The 14,536-nt window shown below is 41.5% G+C and overlaps 1 long non-coding RNA gene across 13 annotated transcripts in view; it reads right to left on the bottom strand.

Annotated features, from left to right (window-relative positions):
- LOC141578970 (uncharacterized) overlaps positions 1-14,536 on the bottom strand; it is a 108,077-nt gene that overhangs the window by 72,532 nt on the left and 21,009 nt on the right. For all 13 annotated transcript variants that reach the window (XR_012509860.1, XR_012509865.1, XR_012509871.1 and 10 more), the window contains 2 exons: positions 12,990-13,175; positions 10,301-10,524 (listed from right to left, as the gene is read on the bottom strand). This is a non-coding gene — a long non-coding RNA (uncharacterized LOC141578970). The remainder of the gene's footprint in view (positions 1-10,300; positions 10,525-12,989; positions 13,176-14,536) is intronic.

Genomic DNA, 14,536 nt, shown 5'->3' with positions numbered 1-14,536 from the left:
GTGAAATCCACCTGTCCAATACACAAGTTTGCAGCCGGCCAGCTCTTAAATGCAATGTGTGCCACCATTTGTCAATGCTGGTTAGTTACCATAAACTGCTCTCAGAAGCCGTTACAGAAAAAACAGGTGGACCCAATTCCCTGCCCACAAAGAAGAGGAATTCTGCCTTGCCTTCACCTGTAATGTGCAGAAACCCTTCCCTACACCGCTAAATTCAAACGTATGCTTTATCCTTGTTTATGTTTGCACAGGACTCATTAAAGAACAAGGTGTCTGCAATAATTCCATCTCGGTTCCTTTCCAAATATACAGATTAGCCCAAATCAGTTCCAGAACAGACACAACTCATCAAATCCGCAATGAAACACACTGGATTAAGAACAAAATGCTTGTCCTAGTCCAGAAAACTACGGGTCCCTCTTTCTTCCTGTCATTATACAAACCCACCAGAACTCAATAATTTGCTGTCTGCTCATCTGGCAACCAAACTCAGAGAAGAGTCAACTCAGCAGAGTGCCCTACTGGGGAGAACACCCCGCAGCAGCACTGCGAGCTTCTTGCCCTCCCGCATGCTCTGCTGACCCTTAGCGTCCTCCGTGACCAGGCCAAAAGAGCTGTTCCCAACAGCTGCAAAGTCCCACACATTAAATAAAAGCATTTTATTTTAGACGATATGTTACATATATACCCATCTCTGAAAGCAGCTTTTCCAGAAGCTCAAATCTTCAACATTAATCTGCAAAGGCAATCCGGGTCCCCAAGGGAAAGCAAGTCTTAAGTCGATGCTAAGGCCTCCAAAGTCCTCTCCAGAACCATCAATCAAACTGCCTGCATGTCTGCAGCTGCAGGCGGCTACATGTCTGTTTTTAAAGCACCCCCCTCCTGCCTTCGTGTGCTACAATGTCCCTCTACGCCCTCCCATCTCAGGGTAAGAGCAGCCGCTGCAGAACCTTGCAGGGCAGCACTGACAGTACTGGACACAGAGGATCAGAGCTAAACTAAGCCTTCTGATGACACGAGCTTGTCACTCTGTCACTTTACAGATGAAGATATATATAGAGAGGTGGGGTGATCTTGCTCAAAGTCACACAGCTAATAAGTGGCAAAGTGTATAACTCTGCTCCTCCCTTCAGCGTGACGCCCCATCTGGGATGCTCACAGGGTTCTCTCGTGCCTGCCTGACCAGTCCTTTCTGGTCACTGATAACCCACCACAGGGTCTGTCCGCAGGCTGCCTTTTCAACATCTTTTCCCTCCAGTTTCTCAGGAAAAAGGCTGCTCCGGCCACTGTATGACTTCCGGCTCACCGAACCCTCCGTGCTCAGGCCAGTCATGCCTGTGTATCCGGCACCCTGCTCAGAGGCTCTTCCGTCCCTGCAGGTGGATTTTTCCACTCTCTGCAGGACACCCCCTCAAGGGAGCCTTCCTCTTGCCCTCAGCATGGCAGGTGTCCCAGGCCACATCCCGAGCTGCCCCATTAAGAATGCTTCTGCCCAGTTCTGCTAGTCAGACCAGCAGCTTCAGAGCCCAGGTTTATGCCCGGGTCACCAGGCAGAACTACTGCCCATCTCCCAGCCCCTACCCAGCAGGTCACCAGGAAGTCACAGTAGGTGCCCCACCCAATCCAGAAGGCTGTTCACTTGCCAGCACTGATGATGACTGCTTTCCAACCTTTGGTCAGTTTCACACAAAATAGCAGCTTTCACTTTGAAGCGGAGGGTTTTCCCTTCTGCTGTCCATCCTTACCGGAAACATCAAGGGAAACCAAATCGCATTTTCTCAAATCTATTCTGATGACACATTTCCACCCACAATACTCACATACTCAAGAAGTTTGGGTCCACGTGGTTTTGTTTCCCTTACGCTAAGTGGCTCAAAAGACTTTGGGATTCTTTCTCTTTGGAGGGTATTTGTTTGTACTCAGTTTATCGGCTTTAATCTGTTTTTGTCTCTCTCGTCAGGGTCCGTGGCAGTTGCCATTTCTCTCTCCCTACAGCAGCCTCCCTCCCAACTTCTAATCTAGGAAATCAGCTGTGATGAGGGGCCCGGGGGAAGTCACAGAAGATGGATCTAAGGCACAGAGAGGCGACATAATTTGCCCGAGAAGATCAGCTTAAACCCCCAACAGTGTGTCACGTCCCTCTGTTTAACTCTTATGCTAAACTACTTAACTTTTAATAGATTATGGTTATAAACAGATGAGGTATCAAAATACATACAAGGACACACGTCAACTCTAAGATTTTCATTAACTCCACTATTTTGCTTCTATTTATTTTATTTGTATTAAAAGAATTAAGAACCTCTGCAGTCAATATAGCAAAATGTTAATGGGTTTTAAATCCAGAATATAGAGGCGTAAGTGTATTACTCACACTTTTTTGTATATTCACAAGGTAAAATGATTTGAAGGTCTCTCTCCCCTGCCCCCTACCCACTACTGGCTCTCACCTGAACTCCCAGACCACACATCTAACAGCCTTTCATTTTACCCACAGCTGAACTCATCAGTTTTCCCGCAGAACTCCCTCTGCAGCTTCCCCTCCTCAGAGCACAGCAGGACCATCATTTACCGTATTAATCCACCCAAAAACCCTGGCCTTACTCCATCCTACCCACACAGACATCATTCATCCTTTCATTTTACCATCTAACATGACTTCAATCTGTTCGCTTTTTCCCACTGACCGTCCCACTTCTCAGGTGGAAGCCACAAATACTTCCCACATGGAATCATGAGTCTCCCAGTGGCCCCCCAGCCACTTTTCCCTACTTGACACAAATGGGATTCTGTCACTCCCATGCTTTTAAGACTCTTTTCAAACCCACTGTTCTTAGAAGAAACTCCAAGTTCTTCACCTGGTGAAGGTCTTTGCCATGAAACTATCAGCTCAGGGAGGGGAGGACCCGCCCTCTCCCCTCAGCCCCACCCTCTGGCAGAGCATCACCTCTGGAGGACCTGCTGAGCTACACAAGCCTGTATTTTAATCCTGGTCTTGAGTTCTTAGCAAACTGCTTCACTTATCCATACAAATCCAAGGTAGATTAGAAAGATGTTAGATATTTAACTAGACTTTTGATTTGGGGATTTTGCACTAGCAACCTGCAAGTACATGTTCTAATACTTCTGTCTTCTTAAAACCACACCCAGATTTTAGTGGTATCTGTGGAATGCTTTCAGAATAAAAGGAACTGTACTTTCACAGACTTTATGTTTTATAATATGAACAACCTGGACAGGGTCACGAATAGAACCGCCTAAAAAGTGACAGAAGACGGGTTAGAGGCATAAAGCAACAGGTCGCAAGGACAGTAAGAGAAAGTTGTTTCTCCAAATCCACCCTAAAAAGTGAAAGAACAGAAAATTCTGAATTTTGAAAGTAAAAGACTATCATATAAAAAATAAAATAATCCTCTTCATCAGGGTTTCAAGATCTGACTGCAGAATTTTGAGCAGGCCATACTGAATCCTAGCACAGAAAAATCAGATGGACTAGTGGTGAGTAAGTTCCAGGAAAATGGCAGTAAAACCTCCACTTGTAAGAGGACACACAACCACTTGTCGAAGGTGATTGTAAACCACATTCTGGAGAAATTCAGAAGATTCAGGTTCCACTTCCAGATGGTGATGACAAGGAAGAACCGCTTGGATGCACGCTTCTAACTGAGTCACCTGCATTCTAACACTGCAGGGGGAAAAGGAGGCCCTCAGTCAAGAGCAGAGATGTTCCTGTCATGTTTCGCAGGCCGCGCCTCGGGCACTCAGCGCCCTGCAGCAGCCCGGCCCCAGGCGAGGACACACAGCGTGGCCCCCCAAAGCAGGAAGGGCACTGTGCTTGAGAAAACCCACCCCTGATGTGGGCAAGAGGGGCTGGTGGGGTTGAGTGAACCTATAAATGCCCACAGAAACACACCTGCAATCATTCAAGTGATACAACCAAAAGTAGCAGGCTATTTTGCAAAATTTCAATTGTCAGTGGAAATTTTACCATTCCTTTCTGCTTGTCCCCTGCACTCTGAGACAGGCTCAGGCTCTCTCACACCTGCAGGTCTGATGCAATAGTTGTGAAGTCATTTTACTTTGCTGCGATTGTCCTCGCTTCCCGTATCACTCTGTCCTCTCTTAACACAGTCAGATGTCTCTCCCTGAGTTCCTTGCTCCTGCTCCTCAGATCCTGAGATAAAGGGCAAGTGAAGACACATGACCAGAAAAGGCACTGTGGACTTGAACAAAGTCCTCAGTGACCCCCTAGGTGAGTGCTGCCTACCTGTCAACTTCAGTTCTCAAGGTTCTGCCAAGGGTGACATCCAGCCAGGATAGTGGCCCAGGCCAATTAAAAGCTGTGTGGCTTGGGTGCGGGGACAGGTGCAGGAGCTATTTCTGGAGCCGGGCCCCTCCACACCTCTGCTCCCCTCTCTCCATAGGCCCAGCTGCCAAGCCCCCAGCCTCCCTGATCTTCTGCATTTCTCTTCTACTCTACTCCAAACAATTTTCCTCTTCCTTTTTTCCCAAATTATCCCCAGCTGGAGTGATTTTTCAATCACAGTATCTGAAAAAATTTCCTGCAGCCGAAAAAGAGGTCTCCAGAGGGCAATGCCCATACGCTGTTTCCTGAATAGAGCCCCAGGCTGGGGGGACCCTCACCAACACTCCTGGGGGCATTAGACATGTTGCGGGGTCAACCACCCTCAACAAAAGTTTGCTGAGACCCCAAGGCACGCACAGCATCCCTGCTCACAAAAATGTAGTCAGCCCACTTATCAGTTATTAAGAAGCAAAAATATAAAATTGCTTATGTTTCTTACTAAAATTATTTATGAGATGGAAAAAGAAATTGTAATAGGAAAGAAGAAATCTGACTCCGTGTTGGATTTGTTCCTTTGGCTTTAATCCTTTGCCCTGTTTTCTAGGCTCAGACTAGTTAGCTCTACACCTTTTTTGAAAGAAAGTTGACTTTAGCCTGAAATATACAGGAGAGCCTATTCTCTGGGCTCTGATCTTTAAGGATGTTAGCTCTTCTGCACTTATGTAGAGAGTTTCAAGTTGCAAAATAAAGAATAACCTTATTTTTGTTGAAGGTTTTACAGGGGCACCATGATTTCACCCACATGGACAGCTGCAAGGACAAAGGACACCAAGGACAAACAATTCGTACAGCAAGAAGTTTGCAACAACCAACCACACCCCCTCCCCTTTGCAGTATAAAAGGAGCATGAATTCTGACTTGGGGAAGAGGGTTCTCCAGGAAATCAGTCTGACATCTTCTGGGTCTGCCAGCTTTTCAGATAAAGTCACTATTCCTTGCCCCAACACCTCATCTCCCAGTTTATTGGCCTGTCATGCGGCAAGTAGAATGAGTTTGGACTCGGTAACAAAATACATTGGAGTTAGTATGTCTCCACTTCTTCCTCATTTCCAATATGTAGCATGCACATCATTTATGATCTAGTGAAAATAATTCATCAAAGACAACAATAACAAGAAACTCACCTAGCTATCAACACTGAAGTCACAACCTATTAATTTTACATGCCATTTAAGAACAAAACCAAAAAACTTAATATAAAGGCTTGATTCCATGGAAATAAAATTATTTCTAGTCCTACAAAACTTTTTCTTTTCTATTTTCTTTTGTTTTCATTATTGAAAGGAAAATAAAAATCAAATCATTTTATTTCACGTATTTTTGTTATAGCTACATATTTTAAATACTACAAAGAGATTTAAATTGCAACAAAAAAAGTTCACATATTAGTATAAATATATATATACAATCAATGGGGATTAGGAAAAGAATATACATTTACTAAAAACCCACTGCACATCCAGTCTTTTACAAGCATATCCTGGAATATAATCTCTATGATCAAGGGGTCCCCCACCCCCATTCTCATTGCCAACTCCCTTAGTAATCAACTACCAAGGCACCAGCATAGAACCACGCAATCAGTATTTTAGGTATAAGTGAGGCAATTAGCTCATTCAATTCTAAAACAAAAACCCTAAAATAAATACTGAACTTATTTACAGATAAAGAAAATTAGATACAAAAAAGTAAACTTTCTTCCTCAACTTCACGAAGCTATTAACTGGTAAAGGCAAGATTTGAACTCGTCTGCCTGATTCTAAAAACTAAGGTGGAAATCCCATTCCACTTGTGATGGTCCAGCAGCACAAACTATCACCCTATCTTTGTTCAGATCAAGCCTTAGACAGCCTGAGACAGCACCCCTTTCCTATGGAATTCGAGGGCAAATGATAAAAATAAGGGTTTTATATCCAGCAGTTTTCTTAGGTCTCATTTACATAAAGTGTCAGCAGGTCAGCAGAAAAACTCTGGGCAATGTGAGTGGGTCCAGAGCTTTTTGCTGATAAGAAACTCAATCTATCAGGATAGAGTGACATTCCCATGAGAGGCCACATGGACATAAACTAAAGGCAGCTGAGCAATGAAAACTAGCAAGACCCTGGAACTCAAGCAAGAAGGATACCTGCTATCCCACACCCATTTGCCTCTTCATCCATGTGGACACAATGTCAGGAGACCCAGGTTCTTGTCCAAGTTACACCATCATGGATTCTCACCCATAAACAGTTACGATTCTATGCTGTCTTAAGTCCTTTCCAACTCAAATATGATGACACCAATATCTAAGCAGAATCTCTATGTCTCCACTTCCTCTCTTCTAGTAGGAGAATAATTCTATGGCCACAGAGAAATCCAATAAAAAACCATGCATGAAGCCAGGAGAAAGTCTGCTTAAGAGACTTTGCTCTCACGCTCAGTGAATGAAAACTCAGAAAAAGTGGTCCTTCTCCCTCAGGAATTGAGAGGTAGCCAGATGTGTGTGTGTGTGTGTAAATCAAATACAGTCAAGTCTGGGATGTGAACAGATTTTTTTATGTCACTGTCATTTCTAGGGAATGAGCCAACTTTTAAAGTAATTTGAATCTAGTGTTCTGAGAGAGTCTCAGGTTCTTTTGGTGGAGGAAGGGAAAGGAAAGGAGGAGAGGTAATGAAGCAAAGGAGTAAGTATACTGCTAGGGAAAGGCAAAACATTAATTTTGTTCCTACTGGCATAACATACAAATTAGGAACTGTCTTTCTCCCGATGTCTTGTCGAGCACTGAGTTGCAGAAGAAGCGACAGCCTATTTCTCACTGAGCTTGTGACTATACGTGACATCTTGTAGACAAAGATAATTTACCCTGAACAAATGCTAGCAGCTGGTTGTAATTCTCCTGTTTTGAGAGACAAGAAAACAGGAGTTCAAAGAGGGTAGATAACTTGACAAAAGTCAGAGGACCAGTAAACAAGAGAGGATGAATTCAAAGTCAGATCTGAATGCAGAGTCTCATCTTCCCACTCCCAAGACTGGAAAATCCTTAACACACAGGCTCCCCAGCTCCCCTACATTGTTCCTGGCACCAAGCATTTCCCATGGCAGAGGTCTCCAGTTCTCACAGACACAGCGCTCTGTGCAGCCAATGAGCTTCATCGGATCTTGATCACCTACCTGCCACGCCCACCAGGCTTCACCATACAGGCAGGAAAGCTGGCTTTCAAGTGCATACGAAGCCACCCCCTGTCTAACCTGGGTTCTTCTGGGGCTTCTCCAGCCTAAAGGCAGCCATTAAACTGCTCACAGTTTGTACATGAGCCACACTACCTCTCTCCATCTGTCTCCCCACCTATACTACTTAGCTATGACCATTTTGAGAATCTTGGAAACAAATTTTTAAAAACACAAAAGAAAGGATTCTGTAACAAGTACTTAATACTTACAATTTTAAATGACAAATTACAAAGTGAGTATTTACAAACCGAATCTGCCTTCCTACGTGTCAGTTTGAACAGTTAAAATATATAATAGCAAAAAATTTTCACTTACAAAATTAACAAAAACATCAACAATAATCTGGAATAAACTCTAAAACAATGCCCATGTTTTACATGGAGAAAGTACAGGACTTTACTGAGTGGTAAAGTAAGAGGTGTGAATGTAGAGACATCAACATATTGTATGGAGGAAAGTAGTTTTGTAAAGATGTACGTTCTCCGAAATATAATTCAAAACTTACTAAAAAATCCGATGACAACTCTTACCTGTTTTTTTTTTAACTTGAAGAAAGTATTTTAGAATTCTTCAGGAATAATAAAGTCATAATACTAGCCAAGAAAATTAGGGATGGAAAAAAGAATCAAAAAAAATCGCATTGTCAGATATTAAATAAATTTTTACAATATGTTAGGTATAGCACTGGAATAAGAAAGTAAAATTGACAGAAATAAACCATGAGCTCAAAAAGAGACTCTAGTATACATAAGTAATTTTTACAGGTGGGATTTCAAATCAAAGAGCCAAGTATGAATTCAATAATTGTCTTGGGACAATCAGAGAATCACCTGGAAAAAACAAATTCTATTCCAGTCATAATGACAACAAGAAAAATTACAGATAGTGATGTAAATATTAGAAAGTACTAATAACAGCAAATATAACTCTTTGCTCATATTAATTCAACTTCTCCTCTCTATAACAAGTACTATTATCATCTCCATCTTAGAGATTAGAAAAACCTACAGAAGAGATATATACCATTATAAGAAAGTATTTCTAAGAATAAAATCAAGGATAAAACCCAAGGAGAAGACATTTACTATCTTAAGATTATTTTGGGCCACAACAAAAATAAACCTACTGAACAAAATGAAAGGCAAGATATGACAAGTAAAAGCTCTGTGATACATGTTGATGAAGACAAGGGGTTAATGTTCATAACATACAAAGAGCTGTCACAAAGCAACAAGAAGCTCCCTCACTTAAATGTGTGCAAAGGACAAAAGGGATCATTCACTTTTTAAAAGTCAGATGGGTAATGAGTGAAAAATGCTCAATACCTCTCTGGTCATCAAGTGCAAACTAAAACAAAGAAAAAGCACTTTTACTCATCATATTGGCAAATGTTTTTAAAAGATATTCTAGCTAGTGTCCATCTTTGAGAGAACAAACTGTTAGCGAACTTTTTGGAGGACGACATATCAATGGATATGCAAACTCTGAAAAACGTGTGTACACACACACTGAACTCCACTTTTAGGAATCATTTCACTTAGAAAAAAAATCAGTTCAAAAACATGTACTCATCAGAGCATTTACACAGCACTTTTTACAATGGTGGGAAGAAAAGCTGAAGTGAAATCATATCCAGCGATAGAGAATTGGTTACATAAGTTATTCTACATCTTTTCATTCCCCACAGGAGAAGGAATTTCTAGAGTCACTTGAAAGCAGCCTGTGATGTATGTAATTGTCACATCCAGGGACTGAATTTCCAGAAACCTTAACTAAAGGAATACTCATTCAAGGTCACAGGAATGTTTGTAAAAGAAGGATGCCAGTCAAACACCATTTCTGACAGTGGAAAATGGAGAAAACTTAAGTATCCACCATCAAGACAATGATGCCGTAAATCAAGGCGAGCTGTAGGCACTAAGGGGCCAGCGTTTCGGCGTGGTCCAAGGCCTTGTCCACAGTACTCTCCCACCGAAGGTGTCCTTGCACAAGAGACCAAACCTACATATCAGGAGACCCCACTACTCTATCTGAAAGGACCGGGTGAGTCTGGAGTGGGAGGAAGTCTATGATATACCCCTGAGTGAATAAACTGAGCTGCAGAAAACATATAGTATGGCCTTATTTTTCAATAAAGCATATATACACTCACATATAGATAGATTTCTGATATACGTGTATGTATGAATGTGTATATATATATGACATAGGCATAAAGGACATGACATAAATACACCACATTTTCAGCAGTTTTTACTCTCAGGAAAAAAGGGGAATGGATGTAGGGGCTTTTTGGTACCACCACAGTTCTCTTTTCAGTACTTCAGTTAAGTATACTTGGAATTTCAAAGTTTATTTAAGTCCGAACTAAAATGGAAGATGCCTCCACAAGACAGAATGCTATACTGGTCATTAAAAATCATGCTAGGGGGGATAGAATATTGTAGAAAAACGTGAAATAAGCACAATGGAAAATGGAGGTCTCCACACAGAAAAAGGCACAGAGTGCTCGCTGGTTTTTATGACAGAGGAGATACACAATGATGAAAAGAACAGAAAATAGATGTTAAAGTGTTAATTATTATCTCTGAGTAGTGGGATCAGGATAGACCCTTTTGCCCCTTTTTTCAGACTTTTATATTAAATACACATTATTTTTCATCTAAAAAAAGCATTTTTAGATGTCTAGTACCACACATTGAAAAAAATACACGAGTACTTACAGAAGCAATAACTAGGAGACACAGCAGCAGCGCCACATAATGTAGAACGGGCGATCCTGATTAAAACCACGCAGTTACATAAGGACCCACAAAGTGAGAGCACCTGTTGTAACAGGGCGTGGCCGCCTTCTATTTACCAGTTGTGTCTTCAGGGCTGAGGCAGTTCTGAGCACGGCCAGTGTCAGTGCTGGTGTCTGGATGGATGCCACTGGAGGTGAGGGCACCTGCAAGCCGAGAGGAAGAACAGAAATCATCCTCTGCTTTTTCTGTCTTGTTTCTCTGTTACTTTTAAAGAGAGGCATAAATAAGATTAACTATATCTTCCCTACTGAAATTTCAGTAATGAAATTGTTTTCAAAGTGTTCACAACTTATATTCAGACTATAACTGTGTAATCAACAAAGCATCATATTTATTAAATGTTAATTAACACAGTTAATTAACTACCTGTTAAAACCTATTAAAGAACATGAAATGCACTACGTGAAAGCACCACGCCTGCAGTAACTACCTTAGCTGTCTTCACGGCAGTGCAGTCAGCCCCCACCATTCCGTAGCCCTGAGCTCCTGATGCTGGTAAGAGAACACGCTGCCGCCTCAGATGGAGAGAAATGGTGAAAATGTTTTCTGAAATCTACAGCACTGACAAAACATAACTGACAAATCCCAGGCTCCTTTGAGGCTGTCATTTTATGTTTCTGACCAACAACCGTCAATGAGCAGAACCACCCCATTTCCGAGCCATGGGACTCACGTGGGAAGCAGTTTTGGAGAAATTTCCAGGTATAGAATGTAACCAACTATACATAGAACTCTGAAAAAATAAAAGATCCAATACCCTGATTTTGGAAGACACTCAAAATATTCTCCTAAGCCTTAGTAGATGGAAAGGCTGGGCTTATCCTAAGTCACTTATTTATTTCACAGCCAGTGAGCATCTCCCACAAACCCTGTTTCCCTGTGTCCGCTGGGAGCCTCAGGCATACTCTTGCTGTCGATCATATGTCACAGGGCAGACGCGTGTGTCTCACGCCTGCAACCCTAACACAGGCCCACCTCCTAGCCTCACAGTTTGAACTTAGCCCCATTTTCTCACCTGTTTATTTGGTATCTGTTCTTCTGTAAGCTGCCTGAAATGCTTTTTGGAACATGTCAGAAGAATCAGTGGGTAGAGAAATGGACAGTTGGACAGGTGAGAGGTGGGCAGACAGACAGAGAGACTCCAAGAAAAGGGGAACAAAGAAAATTCCCTATGCAGAACCCTCTTCTAGTCAGGGAAGAAAACCACCACGGAGACGTGTGAAGAGGCAGGTGGCTTAGGGCTGTTTCCTGGATTCCATGAAAAGTCACACCAAGAGATGAGAGGGTAGAACTGTAAATAATAAAAGAAAAAAGCATGCATGCTTGAAAAATATATCTACAATATGTACTTTCTAAAGAATAGATTCAAATCAGCAGGGCCCAATAACACAATCCTTGGGTATTTACAGAAATGAGAATCCCATCTCCAAAAAACAAGGCATCCCTTAGGAGCACTGAGAGTCTTCACGGGGCGGTCATAAAGCCGTAACCGCAAAAGCTATGCTCTCCTGCACTTACGAGGAACGAGCAGCTGTGCTAGGGCTGCTCACGTGTGTCACTTACACCCCCCAGGACCTCTATGGGGGGGACGCCTAGGGAGCCCCGTCTCTGCAGGACAGAAAACTAGTCCGAGAGACGCTAAGGCGGCCTACCAGTTCTCCATCACACAGGACTGGTCATTCCAGAGCAGGACTCGAACTCGGACCCACGTTTGTTATCATGGTTCTACCGTGCTTTTTGTGCTTATTTTGTGTGTAAAACATTTGTTTCTGGCATGAAAGGACATTTAATAAATGATCGGTTGTCTTGCTTATCTCTTTAGCTCACAATCTTTATATTTTTGAATTGTACTCTTTTCCCCTGGAGAAAGGAACGGAAAGAACAGTGGTCAGAATGAGCTGGGGCTCCATTCTTTATTTGTTACCTCATCTCATCCAAGTCCCCAACCAGGGAGAAGGATCAAATGTCCTCTTCATCTTTTAAAGAGAGGTCTCCAGTGATGGTGACTTACTCAACTCCAAAACCAAGTCTGGGGGAAGGGCACATGCAGCAACCAGAGCAGTATCATGTATAGGAAGGTGAAAAGAGCTCAGGGGGTCAGCCTGATTTAATTTCAATCGATAAAAGAATACCACACACTAAAAATACTAGCATGCAATGGATTGGCTCTTTCTTGACATCTAGCAAGTTTCCACAGCCCATATGTAACATTATCGTGAACTAGTGAAAGGAAGAGTCCACAGATAGGGAAAATCAATGCCACAGGCAGGCTGAAACCCAGACTGGAGGAAAGGAAGGGAAAGGGCATAGTTAAGAAAAGGGGAAAGTCTGGGAAAAAGATATCATCACAAGGATTCTCAAGCATCATTCAGCAATCATAAAATCATTCATTAAAGAAACAGTTACTTAGGTCCTATTTTGTGCAAGATTTTACAGAGGGCAAAGAAAGACCGCAGGGTCCATGGTAGCAGCAAGTGGTGGGGCTATAATACAGTTCTCATTCTGGTACCTTGCACATTTTTCTCAGTATAAAGGGAAAAAATAAAGAAAAATAATACTATGTAAACTCTACACATTGTTGAAATAAAATTGAAGAAGACCTAAATACCTGGACAGACACATCACGCGCATTCCTGGATCAGATGACAGTGCTCTTGGAATGTCAGTGCTCCACAGAGCGATCCATATATTCAACGTGGTCTCGATCACAATCCCAGTGGGCTCCTCTGCAGTAACTGACTAGCTGCTGCTACAATTCATATGGGAATTCGAGGGTCTCAGTAACCAAAACGTACTTGAAAAAGAAGAACAACGTGAGAGGACTTGTAATTCTCAATTTCAAACCTTACAACTATATCTCCAGGTGAGATTAGAGGCCATTTTAACTTATTAATGTGTTTATCCTTATTTTCTAAATTCTCTACAACGAATATACCTGTTAGAATAAGAAAAATAAAAAGTAAGGTATCTTTTAAAACATGCACAACGATTCATTTATTGGGAAAAAATTATTTTAACTATAAAGAGATAAACAAATATCTAGTGAAAAAGGACTACTTAAAAAAAAGGGTGCATTTACATTTTTCATAAATTGAAAACTGAAAAGCACAAACACATCAAGTTTCTAGGGAGACAAATACAACATATCAACACTTATTTTCAAAAATTCTAATTGAACAATGAAAACTCAAGAAAGGGAATATCGTGATTGACAGCCAACTGCAAACACATGGAGAGCAAAGACCTAGAAATCATAGTTCCTTTAAATCTGCTACTAACTCAATAGGAGAGGAAATTCCTCCCTGAGGGGACAGTGGAATCCCATGCATACGACAGGATACACAGTACAAACTGCACTAGAATCTGGGGTGATTTTCTTAGAACAATTCTGAAGTTACAACATTGCTGAAAAACTATAAAAACACTGACAGACAGATTAAAACACACAGTCATATATATTATATAGAAACATATGAAGTCTGCTCCCATATTACATAGAAATACAAACATATTTGTGCAATTATAGGCACTGATTATCTTAGATAGAATATTTCAACTAAAACAAAAAATCAATAATACACACCTCTTGTCAAATCTACTTGATAAGTTACTCTGCTATGTAACCATAATGTGTCTAAGATAGATCTAAAATTAGTGAAAAAGATCTTTGTATGGTTTCTTGAATTCTTCTCAAAATTCCAAGCTTAATTTTAAAATAGATCTGAGCAGTATTTCTATATTATCTTTTCCCTTGTGAAATGAACAACATAGTCTGTTGTCAAAATTCTGTCCTTACAATGATTCACGAGCACCGTATCCTCACAAAACTGCTGGACAGCAAGGCGCTATCCAGACACTGTGACCAAACAAATGAAACACAAGGAAGACAGTGACACTATTCTGGAGGGCATATAATCTGTGTCAACACCGGGTTTTTATTTGATTGGTTTGATTGGGTAGCAAGATGAAATCAATCAAGTACTTTCTTCTTTGAGCATTCTGTAAGTCATGACTCTTTTCAGTGTCATGAGCAGGAAAGAGTTAAGCATGACTTGATTAGGTCAAATAGCAACAATCATAACCGGAGAGTGAGTAATAAAGAAGTTAACTGATAGCAATACTTCTGCCTACATGAGACCTAAAATAAATCTACAC

Source organism: Camelus bactrianus, chromosome 1 (assembly GCF_048773025.1).
Source record: "Camelus bactrianus isolate YW-2024 breed Bactrian camel chromosome 1, ASM4877302v1, whole genome shotgun sequence".
NCBI classification, from domain to species: Eukaryota; Metazoa; Chordata; class Mammalia; order Artiodactyla; family Camelidae; genus Camelus; species Camelus bactrianus.
Note: the sequence above shows the minus strand (reverse complement) of the source record. Positions and strands in the feature narration are given on the sequence as shown.